The following is a 13,677-nucleotide window of genomic DNA, read 5'->3' as shown; positions in this document are numbered from 1 at the left end:
TCAGGAAGGGAAGGACTTCTCAAAATTTAGGGAATGAGAGCTTTTGGGTAATTGAGCACTCTGCTGGGGTGGAGTGACAGTTTTCACGGCCCCTGGCGCCCCTCCTTCTTGTTATTTTGGGTGAGGGGGGTATGGGACTTTGTGGCGGGGGAGGGCGGTTGCAGATACACTGCAGGGGGGCTCTGTCCTCCTGCCTGCGGTCCTGCAGAACATCCACAAGGCACCGGAGCGTGTCCGTTTGCTCCCTCATTAGTCCAAGCAGCGTTTGAGTCGCCTGCTTGTCTTCCTCACGCCACCTCTCCTCCCGTTCGCTGTGTGAGCTCTGGTACTGAGAGAGGTTCTCCCTCCACTGGCTCTGCTGGGCCGCCTCGGCTTGTGAGCAGCCCATAAGTTCAGCGAACATCTCGTCCCGTGACTTTTTCTTTCGCCGCCTAATCTGCACCAGCCTCTGTGAGGGGGATGCTGGGGCAGGTCTGGAGACAGTCGCAGCTCTGTGATGGGAAAAAGGGAGTGAATTCCTTGCAAAGATACATTTTTGCGAACAATGAACACAGTCTAGTCTGTCTCTGTGAACAAGACCATGCACAGCACCTATCTCATGCGCACTCAGGACAAGTTCGAATTTTCAGCCTTCACTTTCATTGCCTGGGGTCTTGCACTGGAGATCAGACAAGAGGGGCAGGACAGCAGAATCCGTGGAGTAGCCAGGCATGGTAAGCCGTAGACTTTAGGCTGCTTAAAACTTAATGTATAGCAGTGCCCTCCTGCTGCAGGCAATCCGGAAAGTATAAACTCTGCCCCTGTTCCACCCCTTCGCGGCTGTCCCCGGGAAAGATCCCTGTATGCTGCCCCTCTGCAGCCTCCACCACGCGGCTGTAAACCGACGCTTATTGTTATGCAAAGGAAATGTGAAGCATTCCCAATACTAACATTACACTCATTCCCCTAATTAAATGCAGGAGTCACTGAGCGAGATCACCCTAAGGAGGGTCACTGAGAGAGATAGAGAGCGCATGCTGCGTGAAAGCCAGCACAAACCAGGGCACCAGGGAATCCGACGCACCCGGCAGAGGCTGCTACAGAACTTTTACTGGCCTGGGGGTCTTTACCCATGTCCGACAATATTGCCAATCCTGTGACCCCTGCCAGAGGGTGGGGAAGGCCCGGGACAAAGGGAAAGCGGCTCTGAGGCCTTTACCCATCATAGAAGAACCTTTCCAGAAGGTGGCCATGGACATAGTGGGACCTCTCAGCAAGACGACCCGGCTGGGGAAGAAATACATTCTGGTGGTGGTAGATTTCGCCGAGGCGGTGGCCTTGTCCTCTATCAAAGCAGACACTGCGGCAGATGCGCTGCTGACCATTTTCAGCAGAGTGGGGTTCCCCAAGGAAGTCTTAACGGACCAGGGGTCCAACTTCATGTCGGCCCTGCTCCGGTGCTTGTGGGAGAAATGCGGGGTCTGGCACAACTGGGCCTCAGCGTATCACCCCGAGTCCAACGGGCTGGTGGTAAGGTTCAACGGGATGCTAAAGATGATGCTAAAAACATTTATGAACCAGCACCCGCAGGACTGGGACAAGTACTTACCTCACCTGCTGTTCACATACAGGGAGGTACCCCAGGAATGTACCGGGTTTTCGCATTTTGAACTTTTGTATGGCAGGCGGGTAAGGGGCGGGGGGCCCTAGACCTGATGAGAGATGAATGGGAGGGGAAGGCTACTCCCGATGGAGAGTTGGTGGTGGAGTATGTCCTGACCTTCCGGGAAAGACTTGCCGAGCTCATGGGCCTGGCCAGGGAGAAACTGGCCCGAGCCCAGAGGCAGCAGAAGGTCTGGTATGAGCGCACGGCACAGGCCCGCGCCTTCGCCACCAGGGATCAGGTGATGGGTCTCATCCCCGTGAGCAAGAACAAATGCCAGGCTGCCTGGGAAGGGCCCTTCAAGGTTGTCAAGCAACTAAATGACGTAAACTATGTGGTGGAGCTGTCGAACCGGGCGAACCACCGCCGGGTGTACCATGTAAATATGATGAAGCCATATTATGACAGGGGACATGTGGTATTGGCCGTGTGTGGACATTGGGAGGAGCAGGGAGATGACCCTTTACTGGATCTATTCCCTGGGACAAAAGTTGGTTCCCCCTGGAAGTAATTCCCCTCTCTGATCAGCTGACCTTGGCCCAGCACGCTGAGATTAGCAGGGTGCTGCATCTGTACCGACAGCTGTTTTCCAACCAGCCTGGACGCACTAATTTGACTGTCCACTGGGTGGAGACCAGGTCACATCCTCCTATAAGATGTTCCCCTTTCCGGACACCTTCCAGCGCCTGGTGGGTCAGCTACTGAGGGGGATGGAGAGTTTGCCGTGGCGTATATTGACGACATATGTGTCTTTAGCCACACCTGGGGTGACCACGTGTCCCAGGTTAAACAAGTGCTGGACCGACTCCGAGAGGCTGGGTAAAGTGCAAGGTGGTGCTGGCTGAAGTATCTTATCTGGGCCATCGGGTGGGGAGCGGCTGCCTAAAGCGAGAACCAGCCAAAGTGGAGGTGATCAGAGACTGGCCCTCTCCCCAAACCAAAAAGAAGGTCCAAGCCTTTATTGGGATGGCGGGGTACTATCGAAGGTCCGTGCCCCAGTTTTGCACCATAGCTGCCCTCATCACTGATCTGTGCAAGAAGGGGAAGCCAGACATGGTGGTCTGGACCGAGGAGTGTCAGGAGGCTCTCCGGGCGCTGAGGCGGCTCTGGTTAGTGGCCCAGTTCTGGCAAACCCAGACTTTGACAAGCCCTTTACTGGGAGCAGTGTTAATGCAGGAGGATAAAAAGAGGGAGAGACACCCCATCGTGTACCTGAGGAAGAAGTTGCTACCCCGGGAGCAGAAATACGCGGCCATCGAGAAGGAATGCCTGGTCATGGTGTGGGTCCTTAAGAAACTAGAACCATATCTCTCTGGGCGACACTTCATCGTGTACAATGACCACTCTCCCCTAACCTAGCTGCACCAGATGAAAGGAGCCAATGCCAAGCTCCTGAGGTGGAGCATGCTCCTGCAGGATTATGACAACTAAATGGATTTGTCACCAAAATAGTGTATGGCTGAGAAAGCAGCCGGGGAGAGGTCAGAGAGCGCCTCAAGACAGTGTGTGGCAGTGAATATTTCAATGCGTTGCTGTAGTAGTGTTTATAGCCTGCACTGTTACTTCGGACAGAATTACAATGGATCACCTCTTTTGTAAAGTCTTTTCTATGTTCTGGACCACGCGGACCTGCCAAGGGAGAGAAGCCGCGGGCTTGCGGCGTTTCAGCTGCGGGCTTGCTGGCGCGCGAACGGCCCACTCCCCGGGCCGGTAATTTCCTTCCATTTTTCTATTCCATTTTTCATGGTTTTGGGCCATTCTAGAGACAGAGATTAGCCAACAACCTAAAGTTTAGGCTGTTCAGATGAGGGATCTATCTATCTGTCTATCTTTCTATCTATCTATCTATCTATCTAATCATGAACACTAATAAGCAGCTTTAATTTTTCTTGTTTAAGCATTTCCAGCGGAACTTCCCCTGTTTCACTGACAAGTATCAGAGGGGTAGCCGCGTTAGTCTGGATCTGTAAAAGCAGCAGAGAGTCTTGTGGCACCTAATAGACTTATGCGCTTTCGTTGGTGAATACCCACTTCATCGGATGCATGTTTCACTGACAACATTTCTCAAGGTTTATACAGGTTACACCATCTCTCGGTCTATAGCTATATCCATCTAACTAATCTGTCTATCGTCGATGGATCCATCGATCTAACTAATCACGAACACTGAGAAGAAGCTTAAATTTTTCATCTTTAAGCAGTTCCATTGTAACTGCCCCTGTTTTCCTGATAGCATAACTCTAGATTTATACAGTTACTCTATCGAGCAAGCTAGCTAGCTATCGGAGCAAACCAGGCACCTGAATACATACAACATCGTTAAATATCAGTAAAGATGCTCAGCAGACACCTAAAATGACGGTATAATTTTTCTCAGCAGAGAAAGCGAGGCTTTCAGAGTGAACAGGTGTGTTAATGTTTTGCATGGATAGCAACACATCAAAGGAAAGATCTTTAACAAATTGTTTCAATTGAGTTTACATAGGTGATAAAGATTTCAAACACACATGCAATTCTACATGCAAAGTAAAGACATAACGATAGGTTCCAAAGTTTAGCCTCCTCTCTTGAAGGACAGACAGAAAATCCATTAATGTTCTTCTCCCCTTTCTCTTCAGCAGCACTCCACTTCCCCTTGCACTTCCAGAGTTCAGGTAGAAACTGTTGGGAAGGAAGGAAGCAAAACTTTCCTTCCCCTTAATTGTTCAGCGTTGTTCCAACATGGTCAAGGGTGACGAGAGATTACTGTACCGGTCGCCTATGGTGAGGTCTCACTAGTGTGGGACAGCCCGAGAAGAGGGTCTCTGAGACATTTTTGGTGGAGATGCCCGAAATAGACATGGCTTTATGGAGAGACAACTAAAAGGGTTTTGTCACCAACATAGAGTATGGCTGACAAAGCAGCCGGGAAGAGATCAGCGACTGCCTGAGGACAATAGTCCATGTGTGGCAGTGAATATTTCAATGCGTTGCTATAGTAGTATTTATAGCCTGTACTGTTACTTCGTAAAGAATTATAACGCATCACCTCTTGTCTATGTTCTGGACCCCGCGGATCCACGTACGGTGCGGGATCCACGCTCCTCTCCCCGGCGCACGACCGGCCGTAGGCACCTGCTCCCCAGGCCGGTGATTTGGTGGCATTTTTCTAGTCCATTTTTCATAGCGCTCTTGAAAAATAAACTACTTCACCGGAGCTTTTTCAAAAGCCTCAAAGCTCGAGGCAACAGCACCCTCTGCTGGTTCCTAGGAAAAACTCTCTCTGTCACGCAATAAGCCTGGCTAGAGCAGGGCTCGGCACCCTTTCAGAAGTGGTGTGCTCAGTCTTCATTTATTCACTCTAATTTGAGGTTTCGCCTGCCGGAAATACAAATCAACGATTTCAGGAGGTCTCTTTCGTGATGTCTAAAATGTATAACTAATCTATTGTTGTATGTATAGTAATAAGGTTTCTAAAATGTTTAAGATGCTTCACATAAATTGAAATTAAAATGGAGAGCCCCCCCCCCCGCCCCGATTGGTAGCGAGGAAAGGGCAGCGTGAGTGCCACTGAAAATCAGCTCATGTGCAGCCTTCGGCATACGTGCCATAGGTTGCCTACCCCAGGTTAAGAGGACCATGGATTCTAATTGTACTTCATACAGTTCCAAATTGCATAGTTTACTGGCTTTACATTAATGGTTTCACTTAGACACCTAGGTAGTGGAGTCTGAGTTTGATCTGTAACATCACTCCATTTGTATGAATACACAGCTATAGAACCATTTTTATCTAGCTATGGCTAAGCTGCTGCTTGGAATTGGGAGAACCCCCTCCCAAGGGGAACGCCCAGTGTCAGGGACAACTGACCAGTTTGAGGAGACCAACGGGACATGAGCTGCTATCACTGTGGCCAGAGGAGGCCGCAAACGGTCCCAGTGCCCCAGGCTCAAGGACAGACTGAGCCGACTGACCCCCACAGCGGGTTAACTTGGTAGAGGCCCAGATGGACAAGAGGCAGGCTTCCCAGGCAAGGGGGGGGGGGGCTGGCAGCTTATCAACTGCTCAGGAGAGAGGAGGTCCCCAGGCCGGCTCCTCTGGGGGGGTTGGATGCCCCGGACTCAAGATTCTCGGTTTACAGGGTGGGCGCGGGGCTGTCCCTGTGGAGCGAGTGTCTTGTTCCCCTGGAGGTGGATGGGAGGAAAGTCTATGGATACTGGGACACGGGCGCTGAGGTGACGCTGGCCCAGCCCGAGGTGGTGGCCCCTGATCAGGTGATGCCCAACACCTTCCTGACCCTGACAGGGGTGGGCGGGACCCCATTCAAGGTGCCCGTGGCAACGGTGCATCTGAAATGGGGGGACAAGGAGGGCCCCAAGGAGGTGGGGGTGCACCACCATTTGCCCACCGAGGTGTTGATGGGGTCGGGAATCTAGAGGACTGGCCAGCAACCCCCGGAACGTTTTAATCGTGACACATAGCCAGAGCCGGCAAGATACTCTACATCCTGACCTTGGGGAGGATGTCACCCCAGAGGCACAGAACCCTATCCTGGTGAGGAGGCAAGGCTGAGGGAGGGCCGGAACCCTACCCAAAGGGAAGGTTCAGGGAGGGCTGTGGCTTCTGACCCATCCCTTCCCCAGCCGACGAGTTCCAGGCCAAGTTGCAGAAAGATCCCTCCTTGCGGAGACCAAGGGACCTGGCTGATCTCAGTGTGGTACAGTCCATGAGGAGAGATTTCAAGGAGAGGTTCCTGTGGGAGAAGGTGTTCCTGTACCGAGAATGGGCTCCCCCAGGGGAAGTAGAGGCATGGGGGACCAGGAGGCAAGTGGTGGTTCCTCAGAAGTTTCGCCACAAGCTACTGTACCTGCCCATGACATCTCTCTCGCAGGGCACCAGGGAATCCGGCGCACCCGGCAGAGACTGCTACAGAACTTTTACTGGCCTGGGGTTCTTTACCCATGTCCGACAGTATTGCCAATCCTGTGACCCCTGCCAGAGGGTGGGGAAGGCCCGGGACAAAGGGGAGAGGTCAGAAAAGTGAGAGAGGTGGGCAGGGCAGGTCTCAGGAGAGGGGCAGAGAGGTGCAAGTTGTGGGCAGGGCTGGTCTTAGGGGAGGGGCAGAGAGGTGTGAGTGGTGGGCAGGGTGGGTCTCAGGGGAGGGGATGGAGAGGTGCGAGGAGGCCTTGGGGGAGGAGGGGAGCGAGCGAAAGGTGGACCAGCAGGCTTCAGCCAAAGAGGAAGAGCAGGGGTGGGAAGTGGCCAAATGGGAGTGAGGGCAGAGCACAGGTTGGGCCTCAGAGGGAGGCGAACAAGTGAAAGGGGTGGAGTCGGAAGACAGCGCCACGGTCTGGGCAAGGCCACCCAGAGGATTCAGGGGGCCTGGGGCAAAACAATTTTGGGGGCCCCTTCCATAAAAAAAAGTTGCAATACTATAGAAAACTATATTCTCATGGGGGCCCCTGCAGGGCCTGGGGCAAATTGCCCCAGTTGCACCCCTCCCCCAGGCAGCCCTGCCCTCAGCCTCTCCTCGTAAGTCCCCTGCCCCCTAATCATTTTTGTTGCCCTCCCCTAGCCTCTCTCCAATTTGTTTCTGTAATGGGGGGAGGGAAACTGGATGCAATGCTCCAGATGTGGCCTCACCAGTGCTGAATAGAGGGGAATAATCACTTTCCTCAATCTGTTTGCAATGCTCCTACTAATCCAGCCCAATATGACTAGTTAACCATATTAAATGCAGACACTGCAATATTTGATAAACTGGTTACTGTCCATTAAGGAGGTTATTTCCCACCTATTCATAAATAATTAAGATGCTCTAAGCGGAGGGGAGAGAGCTGTCCCGTCTGCGTAGTTAACCCATTTCCCTGAGAGGTGGTAGCTATATCAGTGGGGGAAGCTATGTCGGTGGGTGTGCAAGCTGTGGTGTCTACATGTATATATAAAGTTTAATCAAAGCCCATTTTTAAAAGCACTGTGGTCTGGGAATAGAAAAGGAGCTCTCTGAGGCAGACCCTGTCCTTCAAAATCCTTAAGATCACTGACTTGCCTAGGCAACTATCATGAGGGTATAGCTCAGTGATAGAGTGTTTGACTGCAAATCAAGTGATCCCTCGTTCAACTCCACAATTTTTTAATTAAAGGGACTGAGACAGAATAGCCACCTGATGGTGACACAACAGCAGGAATGCAAAGCAACAGGTTCCTGGTTTGCACATTGATGGTGACAAGGGATTAAATTCGACTCCCCTCTTTTCACTGACACATTTTTTTTTATTCTCTGAGGTCAAACATAAGTTTAAATGTTGTACTTAGTCCTCTGCCTTGTAGCTTGTACAGCCGCAGATGCAAGATGAGTTATTGCAGCCTAGACCTTGTTTCCGTGTTTAGGTGGTTTTCACCTAAACGTTCAAGCAGCTCACAGTAATGTGCCATGCTCCCCAAGTCCCACTGACAGCTGAGCTCTTCCTGCCCATTGAGCCCAGCCCAGACAGTGGGTGGTGGGTGAGTTTGTATCCAAATAACTGACAGAGCCAAGCAAGGAGCAAAGAAATGTTTGCTTCAGTCACTAGGTCTCTGTTTCTATTCCTCGTTCGCCCTCTCCCCTTCTCTGATAAGGAGCAACGGTAAGAGAAGAAGAGGTTAAAACATGTGCTAGGCGGTGACTAGGTTTGGATGACAAATTTCAAACCATCACAGCGCCCTCTAGTGTGACACTGACACCATCAGAGTCTGACCTTTTATTGACACTTCATTAATAACTGTTTCCCTGAAGTATGTTGCTGTGATGATTATTTCAATGGCTCCAACACCGATACCTGATGCCCCTTCTGGATGGTTAATTGCACTATTTGGAACCTGCACCTAAAATTACACCCTTCCTGGGAGCAAGATTCAAAACTGCCCAAGGAAACCCCATTGGGTTTCAAGGGCAGCCCAGGCAGGGAGGTGAGGGGACAGCATAGGGGTCTCAGAGCTTCTTATTTGTTACAGAGAGCAGAGTCAGGGTGCTAGTAGTCAATGACTCCTGGGGTCTAGGGAGGAAAGGGGTGTCTAGTGGATTAGAAATGGGGGCCTAGGAGTCAAAGAGGAAACATCTCTCTTTTCAGCTTCAATGCACATTGAACAAGAACATGGCTTCTCATCTCTTAGGTTTCAGAGGCGCAGCCGTGTTAGTCTGTATCCGCAAAAAGAACAGGAGTACACGTAGCACCTTAGAGATTAACACATTTCTTAGATTCTCTTGACATCATGTGGCCATTTCATTTCACTTCTTCTTGTTAAAAGGTTTGGGTACTTTGTACAGAAACGTTATTTCCTGGGGAGAGATGGAGAAGTGGAGGCTGCATTGATTTAATCTTCTGAACAACAGATAAGGATTAAAATATTTCCCAGACAGCTCAGCCCCAACCATCCTCCTTCACTGCCGCCAGTGCAGTTCAGTTCTTCCCATAGCCCCAAGAACTGCTGGGCCTGATGTGAAGTTAATTTAGGGGTGACTCTGCCTGCCTGGACTTTTCAGGAGATACATTGAGACACACACCATGCCTGGTGAAGGAGATAAAGGATGTTTGGTTTGATTGTTTTTCTCATTTTAAATGTACTTGATTGTTTTGATGGCAAAAATATTTGTATGAGACCATGAAAAAAGGAAGAAACCGTGAAAATACCAATGTGAGAAATGGGGTTTCTGAGAGCCAGGGTAGACATGGAGATTTTTATGAAAGGGGGAGAAGCCAAAGTAGGGCCTTTAGCTGGAACAAAGGGGGAGGTTTTTTGTGCAGTTTCATTTTAACCAGACTCACATCCTGTAGGCCCTACTTCCCCACCCCACACCCCCAACATGTGACCTAGAGCCTCCCCACTGGCAAAGCCAGCTGTGACTCCTGAGACAGCCCCACTGGTCTGGCCCTCCTCCCCACTGAAGAAACTGCAGAGCCCCCAGCACTCCCTCTCCAAGCTGGATCCCCTGGCAGCCAGAGCTCTCCGCAGAACTGCAGTGGTTGCTCTCCTGGGTGTCTGGTCAAGGACAGCTACCGGCTTCTCCTGAGAATATAGCTGAGAAATGACTCACCCTTCTCTAGATTCTCGCCTGTTGGCTCTGAGAAGCAGGATGGGGCCTGTACGATAAAGTCCATGCAACATTCCCCTCTTATCCCAGCCCTGGTATGTCACCAGTAGCTGCTGTCCTTGGGTAGCAGCCAAGGATGTTTCCCACTGTTCAGGAGATCCTAGCCTGGGACTAAAGTCAGCTTCAGGTTTCTCCTCTCTCCCTTCTTGGAATCAAGTTCATGTTTTTATCATGAGTTAAAGCAGCTCGAATCCCCAGAGTCTGGATCAATGTCACAAGTTCCCAGTGTCTCCATGGAAGACAATTTGTTAAATCCCAGATGAGTGGAGTTAAATCAGTTCTCAGCCTGAGTCCTTAGGTCATAATCCTGAGGCTATTGTCTCACTATGGGGCTATTTCCCGCCTCTCTTTCATACAGAAGCACAATTTTCTTTGGACAGACACAGGAACAGCAAGATCTTTCTCTGTCCCTTGTGCAAAGCAGGGGGCCAAATTCCATGGAAACAATGGACAAGCAGCAGGCGCTGGGCACATCCAGCCCTGGCAGTGAGATGTTCCCTCCCCTCTTTCTTTATGTTCCTGTTGTTATTTCATGGCATGTCTGGGATGGAGAAAAAGCTGAGTTCACTTCAGGTGGAGGGGAAAAGAACCCTGAAAATCTCAGGACCCAGCCCCTGCTACCAGGATCACTGAGGTGCTGGGAATCTGCATGGGAAAGGGGCTGTTTGAATTGTCAAGGTGGGGAATGAATAACAATCTACAACAAGATCCACCTCATTAACCACGGACACAGGCTAATCCTGCTGCAGATAGAAGGGAAACTGGGAGTAATTCTTTGCTGTTCAGCCATGGAAACAGTGACCCAATTGCACCACAGTGAATGTGCTGGGGAAAGCTGGACTTTACAGGCAGGTGGAAATAGCAGATCCTAGGCCTGGTCTACACTACGCATTTAAACCAATTTTAGCAGCGTTAAACCGATTTAATGCTGCACCCGTCCACACTACGAGGCCCTTTATATCGATTTAAAGGCCTCTTTAACCCGGTTTCTGTACTCCTCCCTGACGAGAGGAGTAGCGCTAATATCGGTATTACCATATCGGATTAGAGTTAGTGTGGCTGCAAATTGACAGTATTGGCCTTCTGGCGGTATCCCACAGTGCACCACTGTGACCGCTCTGGACAGCAATCTGAACTCGGATGCACTGGCCAGGTAGACAGGAAAAGCCCCACGAACTTTTGAATTTCATTTCCTGCTTGCCCAACGTGGAGAGCTCATCAGCACAGTTAACAATGCAGTCTCCTGAGAATCAAAAAAGAGCTCCAGCATGGACTGCACGGGAGGTACTGGATCCGATCGCTATATGGGGAGAGGATTCAGTGCTAACAGACTGCGTTCCAAAAGACGAAATGAAAAAGTATTTGAAAGAATTTCCAAGGCTATGATGGAAAAAGGCCACAGCAGGGACTCAGTACAGTGCAGAGTGAAAGTTAAGGAGCTCAGACAAGCCTACCAGAAAACCAAAGAAGCAAACAGAAGGTCCGGTGCAGGGCCAAAAACATGCCGCTTCTACGCTGAGCTGCATGCAATTTTAGGGGGCTGCACCACAACTACCCCACCCCTGTCCGTGGATTCTGAGGTGGGGGTTGTAATCTCAGCCATGGCTGAGGATTCTGCGGACGGGGAAGATGACGATGAAGAAGGTGAGGAGGACGAGCTTGCAGAGAGCACACAGCACTCCGTTAGCCCCAACAGCCAGGAGCTTTTTCTGACCCAGACGGAATTACCCTCCCAGCCCTCCCAAGCCACTATCCCAGACAATGAAGCCATGGAAGGGACCTCTGGTGAGTGTACCTTTGTAAATATAAAACATGGTTTAAAAGCAAGCGTTTTATAATGATTGATTTGCCCTGAGGACTTGGGATGCATTCGCGGCCAGTAAAGTTACTTAGAAAAGTTTGTTAACATGTCTGGGGATTGAGCGGAAATCCTCCAGGGACATCTCCATGAAGCGCTCCTGGAGGTACTCCAAAAGCCTTTGCAGAAGGTTTCTGGGCAAGGCAGCCTTGTTCCGTCCACCATGGTAGGACACTTTACTACGCCATGCATTTAGCAAGTAATCGGGTATCATTGCATGACAAAGCATAGCTGTGTATGGTCCCGGTGATTGCTGGCATTCAAGAAATATCCATTCTTTATCTTGCTGTGTTATCCTCAGCAGAGTGATATCGTTCAGGGTAACCTGGTTGAAAATCAGGAATTTAATTAAGGGGACAGAGATGCCTATTTTCCTACTGGGTTCATGGCCTGTTGGGGGGAGGGGAGGAGTGAAATAGCGATGAGCTTTTTCGCGTTTGGCTAGCAGGGATCTTCCCAGCTACTAGCCATGCGGTGGGGGGGGAGGGGGGTGATTAGCAGTGAGCTTTCATGATACCAGCCATGCAGTGGGGGGAGGGGTAAAGCACTATATATATGAAGGCTGCAGAAGCCGAAAGACAGTGGCTTACCATGGCCGTATGCAAGCTGAATTCTGATGCCCGGACCTGCGTCTGTGAGATCTGTAACACCAGAGCCGCAGGCACTCAATATTAAGATGCAAAATGCGACCTTGTAGTGAAATCACATGTGCTATGTAAGGTGAATAGTGCTGTTCACTGTGAAAGAGTATACCCATTGTTCTGTAAAATGTATCTTTTAAAATACTTCTCTCCCTTTTTCCCCTCCCTCATGCAGCTGCAAATTTTTCAAGCATCCCTACTCCGTCCCGAAGGCTAGCTCAGATAAGGCGGTGGAAAAAAAAGACGCGAGAAGAAATGTTTTCTGAAATCATGGAAGTGACCCGCAATGAAAGAGCGCATCTGAATGAGTGGAAGGATGTGGTAGCAAAGTACAGGAAAGATGCCAGTGACCGTGAGGACAGGAGGGACCAAAGTGAGGATAGGAGGGACGAACGTGAGGATAGAAGAGATGCTCGAGATGAGAGGTGGCGGCACGAAGATCAGCGGTGGTGGGATGCAACTCTGGGGCTGCTGCGTGATCAAACTGAAATGCTCCGGCGTCTGGTGGAGCTTCAGGAACGGCAGCAGGATCACAGAGTGCCACTGCAGCCCCTGTATAACCACCCTCACCCCTCACCATGTTCCACATCCTCCTCACCCAGACGTGTAAGAACGTGTGGGGGGAGGCTCCGTGCACCCGCCCACTCCACCCCCGTGGACAGCCCAACCAAAAGGCTGTCATTACTGTGAAATTCTTTTAGCGGCCTTTTCCTTCCCTCCTATCCTCCTCCCAAACCACACACGGGCTACCTTCTCAGTTCTCTCCCTCTTTTTATAATGAATTAATAAAGAATACATGATTTTTAAATGATAGTGACTTTATTTCCTTAAGCAAGCTGTAATCGAAGGGGGAGGGTGGGTTGCTTACAGGGAATGATTCAATCAAGGGGGGTGGGGGTTCATCAAGGGGAAACAAACACAGCAGTCACACCCTACCCTGGCCAGTGATGAAGCTCATTTTCAAAGCTTCTCTGATGCGCACCGCTTCCTGGTGAGCTCTTCTAATATCCCTGGTGTCTGGCTGCATGTAATCAGCGGCCAGGTGATTTGCCTCAGCCTCCCACCCCACCATAAAGGTCTCCCCCTTACTCTCACAGAGATTGTGGAGAACACAGCAAGCAGCAATAACAAAGGGGACATTGGTTTGGCTGAGGTCTGAGCGAGTCAGTAATGTGCGCCAGCGCGCCTTTAAACGGCCAAAGGCACATTCTATCACCATTCTGTACTTGCTCAGCCTGTAGTTGAACAGATCCTGACCACTGTCCAGGCTGCCTGTGTATGGCTTCATGAGCCATGGCATCAAGGGGTAGGCTGGGTCCCCCAGGATAACGACAGGCATTTCAACATCCCCAACTGTTATTTTCTGGTCTGGGAAGTAATTCCCTTGCTGCAGCCGTTTAAACAGAGTAGTGCTTCTGAAGACGTG

Source organism: Mauremys reevesii, linkage group 1 (genome assembly GCF_016161935.1).
Source record: "Mauremys reevesii isolate NIE-2019 linkage group 1, ASM1616193v1, whole genome shotgun sequence".
Taxonomy (NCBI): Eukaryota; Metazoa; Chordata; order Testudines; family Geoemydidae; genus Mauremys; species Mauremys reevesii.
The sequence above is the reverse complement of the archived record's forward strand: the minus strand, read 5'-3'. Positions refer to the sequence as shown.